This window comes from Pagrus pagrus (genome assembly GCF_965226575.1).
Source record: "Pagrus pagrus genome assembly, chromosome: 14".
Classification (NCBI taxonomy): Eukaryota; Metazoa; Chordata; class Actinopteri; order Spariformes; family Sparidae; genus Pagrus; species Pagrus pagrus.
This window is the reverse complement of record NC_140198.1, coordinates 23,093,089-23,109,082: the sequence shown is the minus strand read 5'-3', so window position 1 is coordinate 23,109,082 and position 15,994 is coordinate 23,093,089.

Here is a 15,994-nt window from a genome sequence, read left to right as displayed (position 1 = left end):
CCTGGGTCCAGCTGCTGAGCTAGTTGCCTGACTTTCTTTACCAGCTAACGTTAGCCGCTTTGTCTGTAAGCTATTTAGCGCTGGCCGAGTGTGTATAATGGGTTTCTCATAGCTGTGTCCTGAAACAAGGCCCTCGTGTTGGTGGAAATTTTAATGAGAGTCATGAGACTGAGCAATTTAGTAAATTTGGCAACACAAAACCAAAACAATGAGCTAAAAGAAGATAAAATGCTCAGCAGAGCCAGGGTGGGTGATAGCTTTTGTGATTTACATTTAACATTGAACAGTGGAGCCTTATATGTTATTTTAACTGTATCTGGTACATCATTTAATGCTGTTGGTTAATTCTGTGGTTCAGTAGTGAATTGACAGCAACCAGATATTAGCTTGTGTCACAAGCTAATCGGCAGTAAGCCAATCGCTCCTGATGGATAAATGAGAATTCAATAGACCTGCGTCATCAGGGTGAATGTTGTTAAATGGCGTCTGTCATTTTTAGATGGACATTGGCTAAGACAATACGAATTAATCAAGTTCCTCAGAAAAAGGAACTCTGAGCTTCCTGTTTTGGTTTTTGCTGTCATGTTTTTCTGTCATGGTAACTGTGATGTGGGGAAACATGACAAAGACATTCAGGAGGAGCCCTGGGACGGCTCACAGTGCTGACAACGTGAAGACTAAGACATGACGTGATTACTGGAAGTTGTACTGTATCTATGGTTTAACTTTAATGTTGGCCTATACAATATTTAATTAACGGACAATCCATCCGAGACAGTAGCTGGACTTTATTTTCTACATGCTCTGTATCTAAATACTATTCTGACTTTGCAGTGAGCCAGTTTCTTTTATTTGGTTTCAAAGTCGTTTCTTAAATAGCTGACCTGGAAACTGCTTCTGAAAATCCTTCCGCTTCTGAAATTTGGGTTTCACTGATACCATAATACAGAGAAAGGCCTTGCACTTCCTTTTCCTGGATTCTCAGTGTGTCATCACTGACTTACAGATATGTGTTGCATCACTTCTTTGCTCTTGACTTTCCTAAGAAACTGGTCACGTAACTGTACCTAAAGTCACTGTGGCAAAATAATTTTTTGAGTGGAGAATGTGATGAATGGCCCGCCACTAATGATGAAAACCGCTACATAGAGAGGTAATTAATGAATGTTAATTAAAGAAACATTACGTAGGAACTGGTATTTTAACAACACTGTCGTAAATACAAATCCCAGGTTTCTGTTTATATTGTCACATGCAATGTTACATGAGCTAACTAGCTAACAGCACCCAGGTGAAAAAGTATTGCACTTAATTATATTAAAAATATATTTGTAGCATACAAAGGTTATTATAAATTATTATAAATGTACTTTTACTTTTTGTGCTTAATTTGTAGTATATATATACTTTTAGAAAGTGTACTTTAAAATATATGTGATTAAGTTCATCTTCAATATACTAAAATTAAATATACTAATTATGCAATAATTAAAGTTGTACTTTATTTTACTTATAAGAAGTGTACTTTATTGTAAGTCTATTGTAAATTGTTTTAAAGTGTACTTTAGAAAGTATACTTTATTTCAAAGCACTTATAGTAGTAAATTAATATTCTTATTAAAAGTGTCCTTATTTTCGAGTCATTTGTAATATACGGTTAATATACTTTATTAAAGTGCACTTAATTTGCACTTCTTTGGAAGTGAACTTAGGTACACTTATTAAAAGTGTACTTCACTGTAAGTCTGTTTTAAATTGTTCTAAAATATACTTTTACAAAGTGTACTTTATTTCAAAGTACTTACATTAGTCGAATAGTATTCATAAGATAAGTATGCTTATTTGAGTCATTTGTAATATACTGTTAGTATACTTCATTAAAGTGCACTTAGTTTCACTTAATTGAAAGGGATTTTAGGTACACTTAAAAAAGTGCAAATGAAGTTGAGTTTGTTTTAAGCCGTACTTCTTCATAAAATGTATATTAAATAGTTCTAACAGTGGTAATTTAGTGTACTTATGAAAGGAGTAATTACTTAGCAATACACTTTCTACCTATTACATGTATGTTCTAGTACATTTGTTTTCATTTCATTCCCAGTTATGATACAACAATTTGTAGGAAGTTGCAAAATGAAACAGGTTGTAATTAATATATATATGCATTTCACGTTTGAGTACAGACCCTTTTTATATACAGTCTATAGTACAGACCCTTTTTATACACAGTCTATAGTACAGACCCTTTTTATACACAGTCTATAGTACAGACCCTTTTTATATACAGTCTATAGTACAGACCATTTTTACTACAGTTAACAGCAGTTAGTGGTTACTTTAGCAACAAGTAAAGCTATCTGTCCAACAGGAAACAGAAAGTCACCAAGAGTTGAGGCAGAGCAGCTCGGGGACATCAGAGGGAAAGCTAGAAAACCTCTATAAAATATTACCCAGTTTCACCGACATAGTTTGTATTGTGTGACATAGTGCCAGGTTAACCCAGGTTACATAGTACAAATACAAGCAATTTGCATGGAGCATGGGGTGGGACTGACAGTGACACCGATCTTCCTAAAACAAGATCAAGATGATTTTGAAGCTTTTATGTTAAGGTGAAAAAAAATCCTAATGCTGCTTTATGACCAACATTTAGATTATATTATATTGTAGCTTTTGGGTTCAAGTGTGTAGACTCCTGAGTGGACATATAGCAGTGTTATCCTCAACAGCTTACATAAGTTTACACTCTTCATTCATGTATGAGAATGTCTTTCTCTGTCTGCTCTTCCACAGTGACCTCAGATATTTTGAAGCAGTTGCAGCCTCTGTAATGAAAAGGCCTGCTGCAGGTCAATGGGACAGTGTCTCACCTCCCCTCTCTGTGGCAAAGTGCTCCGACCTTATCAGAAGCCGGCGAAAAATCTTCCATATATTGTTACGCCACCTCACCACCTTTCCCAAGGGAGCCACCGCCAAATCAGCGGCTCCGTGGCTGCCAAAACCCTGCCCTGGGCAGGCTGAGTAAACCCTCACCTCTGACGCCTTTACGACAGAGGAAGGAAAGAGGAAATATCAAAGACTTCCTTCTCTTTTTCCTCCTGTTAGCGGCTGTCATTAGCGCCGTGGTGAACCATTAAAACGGAAGGCAGCTTCCTCATCAGGCGTTCGTTTCGCAGCCGAATGAGGTTCAGGGCGGCCTGTGTGCCGCTGCTCAGAGGTGCAGATCATATTCAACTTCTTCAATTTCACGCTGAATTAGACAAGCACTCCCGTTTCAAAGGGAATGCATCGGCAGGATTTGGAGGGTTGCATTACTGAGTGTTTCTGCAGCCAGGTCAATCATTCACACAAACACACACACAGACACACATAGGTGCACTGAATGTATGCATACAAGAAACCAGTGAGGAGGCCCTCGCTGCTGTGTGTACAAACACAGCTCTAAAAATACAGCCAAATGTTGTGGTGGGTTGCATGCACTGACACCCGTGATGTGTTGTTAACAAGGCACACATGATGCTGTTGGTGTAACACATCAGTCACTCTCACTCCGTCCTCCTGTCTGTCCAGCAGCAGCCTCTTGGCAGGTGATTACTCCGCTGTGCAGTTCAGGACACTGCGAGCCTCTCAGATGTCTGCTTTAAGTTCATTCAGCCTTTTTCCTGCTGGCCTGAAGAGGACAAGGAGCTTCTCTTTCCTTTGCTTCTGCTGACATTGTGCTGATATGGAACGAGAAGCAAAGAACTGTTTTTTTAAAGGAGTCTGCAGGCACCCCGCTGGGTAAAGCTCCTCTCTCCGTTTCATTCTATCCGCCCCCACCCTCTCCACACACCCCCAGCCGTGTTTGTTTGTTTGCCTGTGTGATCAGCTGCAAGTGTGTGTCCTCATTCTGCCCTGTGCGGATGACAACTATTGTCAGCATCATATTGCTGCGTGGATGTGAATCGGGGGTTTTCTCAGATCACACAAACTGAGTAAGACATGAAAGCCTGGAGCATACAGTATGTTACTGGTGTAAAACAGTGACTGTGATATACATCTGCACTAGGAGAAGAGGGGAACATCCCGGCTATATGACTTAAAAATAGTGAATCAGAATAAAGTGAGACAGGAGACATAGGCACAATCCCAATACGCCCTTTGCCTTTACCACTTAGCCCAACCCTGACATTTTGCATGTTCTCTTCTGGGAAGGGTGTCCTGATTCTTGTTGGGATAGAGGGGTAGGGGTAAGTAGCTACTTGGCCCTCTGAACAGAGGATTGTCAATGGCACATTTTGGCTCAATCCCATTTCCATTTTTTACCCTTACCCCTCATTCGCAGGGGCCCCAGAGAACGGAGTTACAAGTGGTAGTGGTTGAAATCTCAAAATTGGACAACCCTTCAAGATCATCACATGTCATTAGTTGTCACTGTTGCTGTTATTCGGTACTCTTGCTTCTACCCTGCCAGTCTGCACTGATATTAGAGGAGCGGTACCAAGCGCAGTAACTTCAGTGCTGGACTTGAGTTGATTTTTGGGAGCCATATGCCATCTAAGGGGGGTAATGCAACATTGAAATAGGTCAAATTGCGGGACTGTTATGCACAAATCAGCAATAACAATGTAACTTTAGCTACCTGGGTTAGCTACCGAGACACCAGCAAACTAGTAGCAAGTGTTATACACTTGTTACAAAGAAAAGGACCTTAATACATTAAAACAACAGAAAGTTCTCATAACCCTAACTAGCTAGCTAACAGACGTTACATTTTTATTTCTGATTCGTGCATTTCAACTGAAGTCCAGCAGCGAAGTTGCTGTTCTTGGTACCGCGTCTTTAACGTTAGTGCAGACTGGCAGAGTGTAAGCACGGGTTGCTAATGTTAGCTTACTGAGCACTGTTAATGTGAGTGTCCAGGTAAAAAAGCAGTTCATTTGTTTCAAAAATAGGACCCAAATGCAGACAAACGGGCAGGCAGGTAGCACAAAGGTGGAGCACAGGAACCCAGGAGGGAAACAGAACACTGGGAACACAGGTGAGAAGGAAGAATGAAGAAGTAGAAGTAGAAGGTAACAGAGATCAGCTCTGCTTCACCTCACATGAGCTTCTGTTCCATCTTACATACCAGGCTCACTCTGCAGTTTCTATCTTTAATCTCACACAGTTCACACAGAAAGAAGATGGGACGGGGTTGCAGAAAGGTATGTATATATATATTTTACCATGACTTATTTAGATTATGAACATTTATAAAGGAAACCCCACTCAATCCATCCAGAAGTGGAGCTCCTTTGCACTTTCTACAGTATACTGTACGTACAGTCATGGGTGGATGCATCCACCAGGACAAACAGATGCAAGCTTACATCTGAAAGTCATAAATAACATTCACCTTTTAGCCAGGTGAGGGACCATATATATATATATATATATATATATATATATATATATATATATATATGTCTGTACAACCTGTACATAAACAATAGTACGTTTTACTGAATACAAATAGATTAAAACAAATTAATTTAAATACAGCTGTTCTGTAGCTTTCAGTCAAATCAGATCTTCCTCGGCACTTGTCGTGGAGGCCGAGATAATAACATTCCCTTTATTTGGAGAATGTGATACTCATGTTATGAAAAGCTCCAGAACAGCTACTGAATGGACTTCAACTATTGTTTCCAAGGTCAATAATGAACCTTTGACATGAGAACACTGAAAGGGGCGCATTCTGTAACATATGCAAGAATTATTCTGAAGCATCTACTGTAATAATTCATACAATATAACTGACACAATAAACAGATCCTTTGGATTTGATGCCAAAGACAAAGACAGGAAAGCCGCTTTGCTTCTGATTGTTATTTCATGCGTACACATTCTATACATACACCAAAATATTTCATTAATCGACAACAGTAATACAAAAGCAATTTTTTCCTGAATCTGTCACATCTAATAGTTTCCCACAGTCATGTGGGTATTTGTTGAAGCATGTTTGGGTTTTTCTGGTCCTGAGTTCTCTCCCAGATGAGTGGCTCTCAAAACATCAGGCCCCTGCATTATTAATATTTATCATTCACACATCCTGCCGTGAATTATTCCCCTGAATGGAATGAGATTTTGTCACTGGCTGAAAAAATGAGATGTTGTTTATTTATAAAAACAGGGGCGCCACTGTGGGGGATATTATTTGTGCGTCGCCCGCACTGGCCTTGACCTTTGACTCAGAAGATGATTTCATCAACTGTATAGTAAGCAAATATGCTCAGTGTCGGCAAGCAGCAGACTGTACAACGGTTCTCTACATCCCTATCTGTGCAGAAATAACTTTGCTGACATATGATGTAAAACAGGTCATGTAGAAAGACCTAAGGCATCTTAAGCAGCTCATTAAATTTCATTTTCACTATAGATGGAATTCTTAATTAGATGTGCTTAATTGCCTGTGAGACAAGGAACATTTGTGTTTACCCACTATCCCTGTCTACATCCATTCCCAGAGCAGGAAGGCTGCCAACCTGCCCTGCAGCTCCTGGTTCCCCACTTAAGTTGCTAATGAGCACGATTACAACAGCCACCAGCTTTTTAGAATTCAATCACATGATAATTTTTCACATTTGTGCACTTCACTGAGAAACACTCCTCCACAGAGAGTACCGGGTGTTAGCAGGGACTGTGATGAACAATGACTGAGGGCACTTGTGTGCCTTGTCTCACACAAGAAACGCATGTCTGTACCACCGACTTTATTATTGGCTAATGAATCATTCAGTAATGCTTTATAGAGCATTAATATGGCATTTGTAGCCTAGAGTAGCAACGTGGCTCTATGGATGGCGATGTGGGTCTGTCAGCTAGCCCACTACTTTGGTCCAAACTGAATATCTCCGAAATTTGGTACATATATTCATGTCCTCCTCAGGATATTGTAATCACTCTGGTGATTCTCTGACTTTTTCATGAGGTCCAAATACCTGATAGAATGCTAACATATCAAACTAAGGTGGACATGGTGAGCATATACTTGCTGAATATCAACATGTTGTGCTGTGGGTAAGCAGCAGGCCTCAGACAGCTGCTGTCATGGCTGTAGACTCCTGTTAAGATCCACATTTGGGTTTCCAGGTTGCAGTGATGAAATATAACTAAGTAGATTTGCTCAAGCATTGTACTTAAGTACAATTTTGAGGTACTTATGGAGTATTTCCATTTTTTTTGCTACTTTATACCTGAACTCACCTACAATTTGGAGGCATGTGTTGTACTTTTTTTTAATACACTTATTTAAAAACTGTAATTGCGAGTTACTTTGAAGATTGCTTGATGCATCAGAGCCAAAGTAACACATTTTTAAATTAATTTATATTGAAACAAGAGAGAATATCAGATTCGATAATCTGTTGACTCATAGTATACTGTATATAGATACATGTAAATATGCATATGATTTGCTTTAACTTGTACTTGTAATACTTTTATAGTATAACTTTTGGGTACTTTTTACAACACAGTTGTAAAACTGCAAGGTTGTGAGAAACCCCTTTGGCTTGTGTACTTAGTTGCTTGGCCTTTTTATATTGCTCTTTTGTTAAATATATAGAAAGGACCATCTTGACCAAAATGTATAGACCTTTAACCTTTAAACATCAGATATGATAACTTACTGTAGTGGAAGAAGTATTTATTAATAATTGTATTATATATAACTGCAGCCTGGCAAATAAAGTGAGAAAATACCTTTTATAAATGCCTTAAGAAATTTCTAATAAATCATCACTCTGCAGTTGTAAATGTCAGTAAATCATCAATAAGGAGTTATGGCTTTCTCACTTTCTATTAAGCCACCAAAGCTGCAGCTGTGAATGAAAGATAAATTTTAGTTTGAATGTCCTGCCCTCTTCAAGTGCTCATATAGTCCATTGAAGGGTTCCTCAATATATTTATATTTGGAGAATAGACTTTTCACAGCCTGGAAACCCAAAAAGTTTCCAAAGCATCGATAGTCATTATAAACCTTATTAGTGTATGTAATATAAGTATATACAACTGGTTCGAGCAACAAAAATCTGATGCAACGGTTAAGAAAGTCTTCATCATCCGTGATGAGTGTGACTAACCATGACCTGCCCACACACCTCTATTACACAGGAACATTACAGGCTCTTCAAGCTTTGACACCAAGGTGACATTTTCCATTTTCACGCTCGCCCAAACATGATCTGTTTCTCATAGTGTTTGTTTTGTTGCAGACGTATGGCACAGACCTGAACTATTGACCCCCAACCCACAGGTCTCAGACACATTGTGTGGGGAGTGACCGGGTCACGACCCGACGTGACACAGGATGACATAGGGGACAAGTCTATAGGGATGCGGGGTGAAGGACAGTGACATCATACGCACCCAGCCCGGAGGGAGGATGTGAGATAGACAACCAGAATCTTGTTTGTTTTCAGTTAAGGGGAAGTGGATAAGTTAGAGAACTGGAGATAAGGAAAACAATACATCATCTGCTGATTTCGTATTCTTCAATTAGGTCACTGAATGTATATGAAACTGACACCTGCGAGGCAGAGGAGTATTATTAAAATGTTCACATTATTACATGGAATAATGGTATGACGTTTTTGTACCTCTGAGTAAGAGCAGTTTATTAACGATGAAATCTGATGAGATATTTTACAGCACTGTGGTACTTGTGGCCCAAAACCTCGCTGACGTTCCAGGCGGCTCCAGATGTTTCACCCTGGTTTGTTTATTGTGGGTGGTCTGTGCATAAGGCCACAACTTTCTCATGATTACTGTCCTCTTCCCCCTGCTGCCACTGCATATTCAAATCGAAACGTTCCCTGGACCTTTAACCGTACACCCCATGTTGGCCAGACCACATCATATATGTGAGTTCACATGGTCTATAAGGGCCTGAATGCCGAAGGTCGTCGGTGAGAGTCTGTGGCCCTGTTTTTCGTAGGGTGTCCTAAATCCGTTGGCACTAGTTGGCCCTGTTTGTCCAACTGGCTGTGCGGCGAAAGGTGCAGTGAGATAAATTACTCTGATTGGCTGTTCAGCTAAGCGAATAGCGAAGAGAAACTGAGAAAGAAAAGGAAAGCCCCTTAAGCCTGACGCTGTAGTATCCATGATTTCACCCATGTAGTGCAGTTTCTTCCTTATTTTCCGCCTTCACCTCTTCATCAGTGCCATTTGCAACTTTTTATCAGACATATTCTTGATTAGACTTGGCTATATTGGTGAGAGTAGTATGAAAAACCTATTTATCTGCAATCATGAGTCTTTGGGTTTCCCTTTTTGAAAACCGAATACAGACTAACACCACCCGGTGGTATGGAGAGATATTTCCTCTCATGCAGGAACAGAATGGACGAGCGAGCTGGCTGTCAGCTGTCGTCCAGGGACGCTGAAAGTCAGTCACAGTTGGTGGTGCTTAGAGATCAGTCTATATAATGACGTCATAGTAAATGGTGCGCAATATTCATGTCTTTTGTATTAATTTGAATGGCTAGGATAATTTTTATCGACTATTTATTAACAACAATTGACAAAATGTTTTGCGTTGCAGTCAAAAGAAAACCGGATCAGCAGCATACGATAGGTCAAAGCAGGTACAGCAATTACACAGTCAAGGAGATGAAGAGGGAGAGAAATTCCCCAGACTCCCTTATAAAATCATTGAGTTTTATGAGATGTTGAGTTAGGAGAAACTTGATAAACTGTGTGAAAGATTTTTGGGACACAGGAGATGCAACAGTCGACCGGTGCTCCAAAAATCACTCATTCTCTATACATAGAGTGACCTAGTTTGTCTCTAACACGATGCATTCTACATTTCCTTCCGTGTCTTCAACGTGAGGACCAACGTGTCGTCTTGTCAGATAAAGCCATTGTTGATTAAAGCTTATCAAACTGGAGCAGAGAAGAAGGTCAGGTTTGACGAACACTAACTGTCCTGTACAGTATCTGTTGAAATGTTTTGAGCTGATGTTTTGTAGTGTTGGAACATGATATATGACTAGCTGGATTTGTTGTTTTTGTACTGTTCCTGTATACAGCTGATATAACATAATGTTTGTCCTACATATTGTTTCTGCAGGGTCACGGTGATTTCTGTTGAACTTCAGCTTTAAAATGTTCTGAACAAGGGGAGAATTTTCCTTTAATATCAATTGAATTGTCATGATTTGACTACGACACACATCATTACAATGTGAGTCTTTTTTTTGTTATAGATTTCTTACTTCCTCATCATGTTTTATGAGCGCTGTCACACTTTGACTTTGCTTCCTTTACTTTTTCTGACTTTTTTGCTGTCCATTTGCGTGTTCATCTTCCTGTCACCTTCGGCAAACCTTGCCCGAAAGTTTTTAATGGAGCAGACTTCTTTTGAGGGCGCTGACTAGGCACAGAAGCATTTTTGGAGAACATCACCTTTACGTCTCTTTTAATATCTGTCAAGGTGTGCCACTCAGTTGGAAACCTGGGCAGCGAATGCATCGCCAAAAATTCCTTGGGCGGTGCAGTTCACGTCACTAAACATGAGCAGAATGAGAAAGTCCACTTATTCGTTTCCCAGACTTTTTTCAAAAGACTAATGCTGAAGTGAAGCCATGGCTACGTGCGGGCAGACGTACGGTTTGTGTGACACAGCCCCAGAGAGTCTCCAAGGGGAAAAGGTAGAGACACCTTGTCCACCCTGGGACAATAGGGAAAAAAACTGTGTCACGTCATGGCACACAACCATTCTTAGTATATCAGAACACAGCAGCAGACAGGTCAGTGAGTTAGGCCACATATACTTACTTTGGCCTGCTACATGCTGGGCCTGACTGGTGTCCCTGCAGTGAGCTGGCACCGACTTCTAAGGAGAAACCCCTCTGTGTTGATACGATCATAAACACTGATTAAGTCTCTTATCACGAGCACAAGAAAACTGCTGGAAAAAAGTTTGTTTCGCTGATTCGAGGAACAATAAAAGCGTGGGCTGCTACACAGGAAGTTAACCTCTGTGGAGGTGTGAGAGAATGTGACTGCGTCGCAAGGGTATTTTTTGCTGACAAGTGACACGTAGGGCACAAAGAAAAGGTGTATTCCAAAAGCTAATGTTTTGATTATCACAAAAGAAGCAAAAATGGCTCAATTACGTCACTGGAAGTCCTAAATATAGGCATCCTTATAAATAGCTAGAGAGAGAGTCGGATGAGGAGGTTGATATTAGCTTACTCTAATGTCTGTGTGCTAAGTATGGAGCTAAAACCAGGAGGCTTTTAGCTTAGCATAGCATAAAGACTGGAGTCAGGGGAAACAGCTACCCGGGCACTAACCAAAGTTAAAAAATATTCCTACCAACACTACTAAAGCTTACTTGCTAGTTGGCATAATGTTAATCAACTTAGTTTTGGGTTATAACATTAGCTTTTAGCACTAATCAGTAAGTATGGCAGATGACAACATCATTAGTTTTGCAAGTATTTAGTCCTAAAATGGAAAGTCAATGGCGCCCTGGTAGTTTGTGTCCCATGTATGGAGGCTGAGTCTGCTGCTGTTTGTCATCCCCCCTCTTTCTTACCTATTTACTGTAAATATCTATAAGCTGTTCTAAATAAAAACAGGCTAAAAGCCCCCCAGGAATAGGTTTTTTTAAAAGAAAGTCAATGGGTCATGGTAACCAATATTTCCATTCAATAATTGTTGTTTATTCATATATGTCTGGACCAAGATGGTGGATTGACCAACATTGCCGTCCCTAGAATGATGTTGCTCATGTGGCTGAAAATGACAAGTTTTGGGTTTACAGCGAGTTGCTTGGCAACTTCACAGTTAGGACAAGACATTTTCAAATTTCCTAAAATGTCAAAACTATTCCTTTGAAATATCTAATATTTACTTCCATTTGTATTATTTTCACCTTGTTGAGTCTGTGTGCGTGCCTGTGTTACATCATCACAGAATGTGGTCCAGAGAAACCTATTATAACAGGAACTAACAGAGAAGCAGTTTTGGTTATTTTGTTTATGTGTCTTTTTTGTCCCAACTGTGCAACATGCAGTCACAAAAATGTACAGGTATGTAGCTGAAATCAATATTAAGGCAGATTTCAAAGATGGCCATGGTCCAAGCAAGGGAAATGAGTGGCTGACATTAAAGTCAGCCACCATTTAATGTTTGTTAGAATAGAATTTGTCCTTTTACGAAAATACACATGGGGTAACAACACACCTTAATGGACCTGTATCATAAACATTACTATCAGGTCACTCTCAGCATCTACAAGTGATGATAGATGTGTCCTCTTATCTAAGGGAAGAGCCCGCTCACTGAGCTGATTGCTGCAGCTCAGAGTCAACACCTGCTGTCACGTGAGCTCCTGAATACGTCGACTTCACGTCTGTGTCACGCACTTTTCCAAGCAAAGGAATGTGTGTGTGGGGTTTGATGAGAAACGGTCCCCCAGACATCCTCTGTGTCTGTCTCTGTGAACACTCTCCTGCATTGCCTGCCTCTTATTCAGTCTCCTCATAAGCAGGAAGGGGAAGCTGAGCCGTCGATTGTTTGTAGGAGCCAAACACTGATCAGAATTGCCCCTCCTCTAATAACAAATTATGTCATGAGCGTAAGAAATATGTGACAAATGGCACAGCTATGATAAGTATGTGGAAATATAGTCATCACACAGAGCTTTGTATTTAATATTGTTCCATTCTTCTATTTAATCACCACTTCTCATGCAATTTCATCGTTAACTTGTCTGCTGTATGTTTTTTCTCAGGTCATGATCAGGAATGTGACAGTGTCGGCCAGCTTTGATGATTTAAGACGAGGAGAGAGGGAACACTGATTTATTTTTCCAGCTGAAGACCGCAGGACGCTGGTCCACCCTGGAGAACACTGACCCTCACCAGAAGCATGGACCTCTGCTCTGTCAAGAGTGAACCAATCAGAAAAACAACTTGCAAACTTCAGGTTTTAGCAAGAGCCTTAAAGCTGCACTTATCAACATTTTTACATGAACAACGGGTCAGGTGACTCGATAAGAGTGACAAACCTTGAGAGAATCATAAGCTAACTCCGCAGTTCTCCTCAGCTCTCTTTAGCTTCTTTCAGCTCATTGTTTTGGTTCAACAGCACGCAACATTACAGTTTTGGTTCAGTCCCACTGCTATCAAGCAGACAACTTCTCTCTTCTATTCAAGTTTTTCTGTAAGCCATGACAGTGAGCCAACGTGCTTTAACCCGAAGTACCTCATCATTCATTTTATTTTTTAAACAGTGCTTTTACTACTGCAACAATTCATCTGTATAAAAAAAGCATATAAATCCTCTTTTCAGCAGGAGGCAGCCATTTTCAGCAACTGTACACTCCCTCAGCACCAAGCAGCACCCAGTTAGTGACTATCTGGTGAACATCATGGAGCGTTTAGCTGCTGAAGAGACAGAGCTACAGTAGAGGGAGTGTGGATAATCAACCTACATTCATCGGGTGATCAGAAATACAACTCAAAATTAAGTTAGTAATTAACTAATGTGTGTGTAAATAAGCAACTTTTGGCTAACATGTTAGCCATAGAAACTTTGTGAGGCCATACATAATGTGTCAGTTATGTTTGCAATGATCAGCTTGTTGTGGATTTCTGTTATAAATAGTCTAAAATCTAATTATGGACAATTTCATTTAGTAATTTTAGTAAATCATATTTGATTTATTTATTGATGGAGGAGTTTCATTTACTTAATTATAAAGGAATCTTTAACTTATAATTGAATTAATATTTTCATTTTATTTGGCAGGTTTAATTGTCAATGATGGAATTTTATAAAAAACATGTTCTTTGGATCTTACCTCGCGAGGCAGCTGGATTTGCGAGATCACATGATCACACGATCTCATGAATCCATCTAGCCAGACTTCTAGCGATGCACCGTGGCCGAACACAAAGATGTTGAACCAATCAGTGTCCTGTGAGGAACTACCAGCAGGTACGGGCATGGTTTAGGCATGGTGACCAGCGAGCGAAGTGTGTGTTTGTTTGAAATCGACAATGGCGGTTAACGTAGATGCTATAGCATAAAGTGTATATTGAAAGAAGAGCGTAAAATGACACTGAAGGCTTTTCTCAACCGGAAAGATGTTTTCGATCTCCTGTTAATTGAGTGAGTTAAGTTGGCCCATGAAAGATGACAGAGAGATGACAATCACCTTCCAAATATTTTGTCTGCCCTTTTCTTAAGAATTTTTAGTGGTGCCTTTGCAGATGTTTCTGTGTAAGAAAACATCTGACGCATCAGGTTACTTTGGATCTAGTAGGTGATTAATTATTCTCATTAAAGCTTTACATTCCTCTGGGCATGTTGGTTGACTCATCTTACAAAATAAATTTGTACATTTTTCCCAGTCAGCATTTGAATCCGACTGCCTCCACGTTGCTGCAGATGAATCAGAGGAGATGAATCAGTGAGGATGTATTGCTCAATTTATTCGGAAAAAACGTTTTCCATAACCTGCAGATGCCCTCAAACAATAGGTGACCTTTACTGCAGTTGCTTCTCCACCCACACATTTCTTCAATATCTGTGTGTGTGTCAGTGTGAATAATTCCTGCAGCACCTGCTGAATGGACACCCAGCTGCTCTGTGTCATTAAAAAGGGAAACCCCTGGCGCTGCCTTAAATAAGCGCGGATCAATTCTCCCCACTGGCACACACACTCGATTGTGTCGTAACACATGCTGCTGTACACCAAACATACAAGAAAGCAAAATCTTGACAGTACACATCGTACAGCAGCCTCTGCTCCTCACACGCCGAGCAGCTCCCTGGTGTTTTCCACAGCCTCAATGAAACTGTCAGGTTATAACTTCCACCACACATGCACATCCCTCCTACATCGCTTTAATAAGTAAAGGTGCAGCGTTCTCCTTTGTCTTGCCCGGGGGCGTGTTGCTTCTTCACATACATGTGAGGTGTATATTTAGAATAGTTGTACGTAACAGTGGGTGTTGCGTGGGTGGATGTGTTGAGTTTTAGCACTGGAACCGATGATCCATGCTCGGCAAAAACAACCACACATGAAGGGGCTCAGATGTGTCAGCATAGACAACTTCACAGAGAATCATTGACATGCACACACACACACACACACACATACTGAAATAGTGTATAAGGGATAAACCCCAGATGCACCAGCTCTACTCTCACCCCTCCCTGCAGAGGAAACCCCAGCATTCAGACACAGCTCTGCGTGATGCTGCAGCGATGTATTATTCACTATTTTTAAACATGGATTCTCCTTTTCACTCCATTTACACCGTTTTATGGCATTCAGAGAGCTTCAGAGCAAACATCAAGCAGAGCACGTGGAGAGACGTGATGTTTAAAACCCAGCTCACAGCGCAGGTTGAACACTTTGCCCTCAATGAAATGCACGTGTGCTATTTTAGTCCCTCTACTGGAGCGTTTTCATTTGTTCCTTTTTGGGAACAACTCTTAGGTGAGAGATCACTCAGCGGGGGAAGCCCTCATCTCTCTCCAGCTCATCAACATGCATCCTTTAATCACTCGCACATCATTATTCACCTCCCACAGGCTATGAATTATTCAACTCTCCGATTGCCACATGAGAACAGTGAGAGAAGACACGAGAAATGCCTGTTCCCTGTCTTTACTCTTCTTCTCACTCCTCCTCCTCCTCCTCCACTTCTTCCTCTTCCCTCCGGCTCCCTCCCTCATGCACCATTGTCGCTCTGGCACAGGGAGGACAAAGATGGCGGGAAATCAGCCGCCTCCAGTAAGTATGTATGCTCTACCCTGGAGGTGTCTGAATGTAAAAACCAAGGCTGGTTTTATGTTGTTCTTCCAAAAATTCATCATTATTAGCTCAAAACAAACCATGTTTCCAGTTACTGTGAGTCGCTCTGCTCGTTGAAATCAGCACAGATGATCTGGCAATGTGAGGAGTTACAGATCCAGTTTTAAGCCTCCTGAACTCCTCACA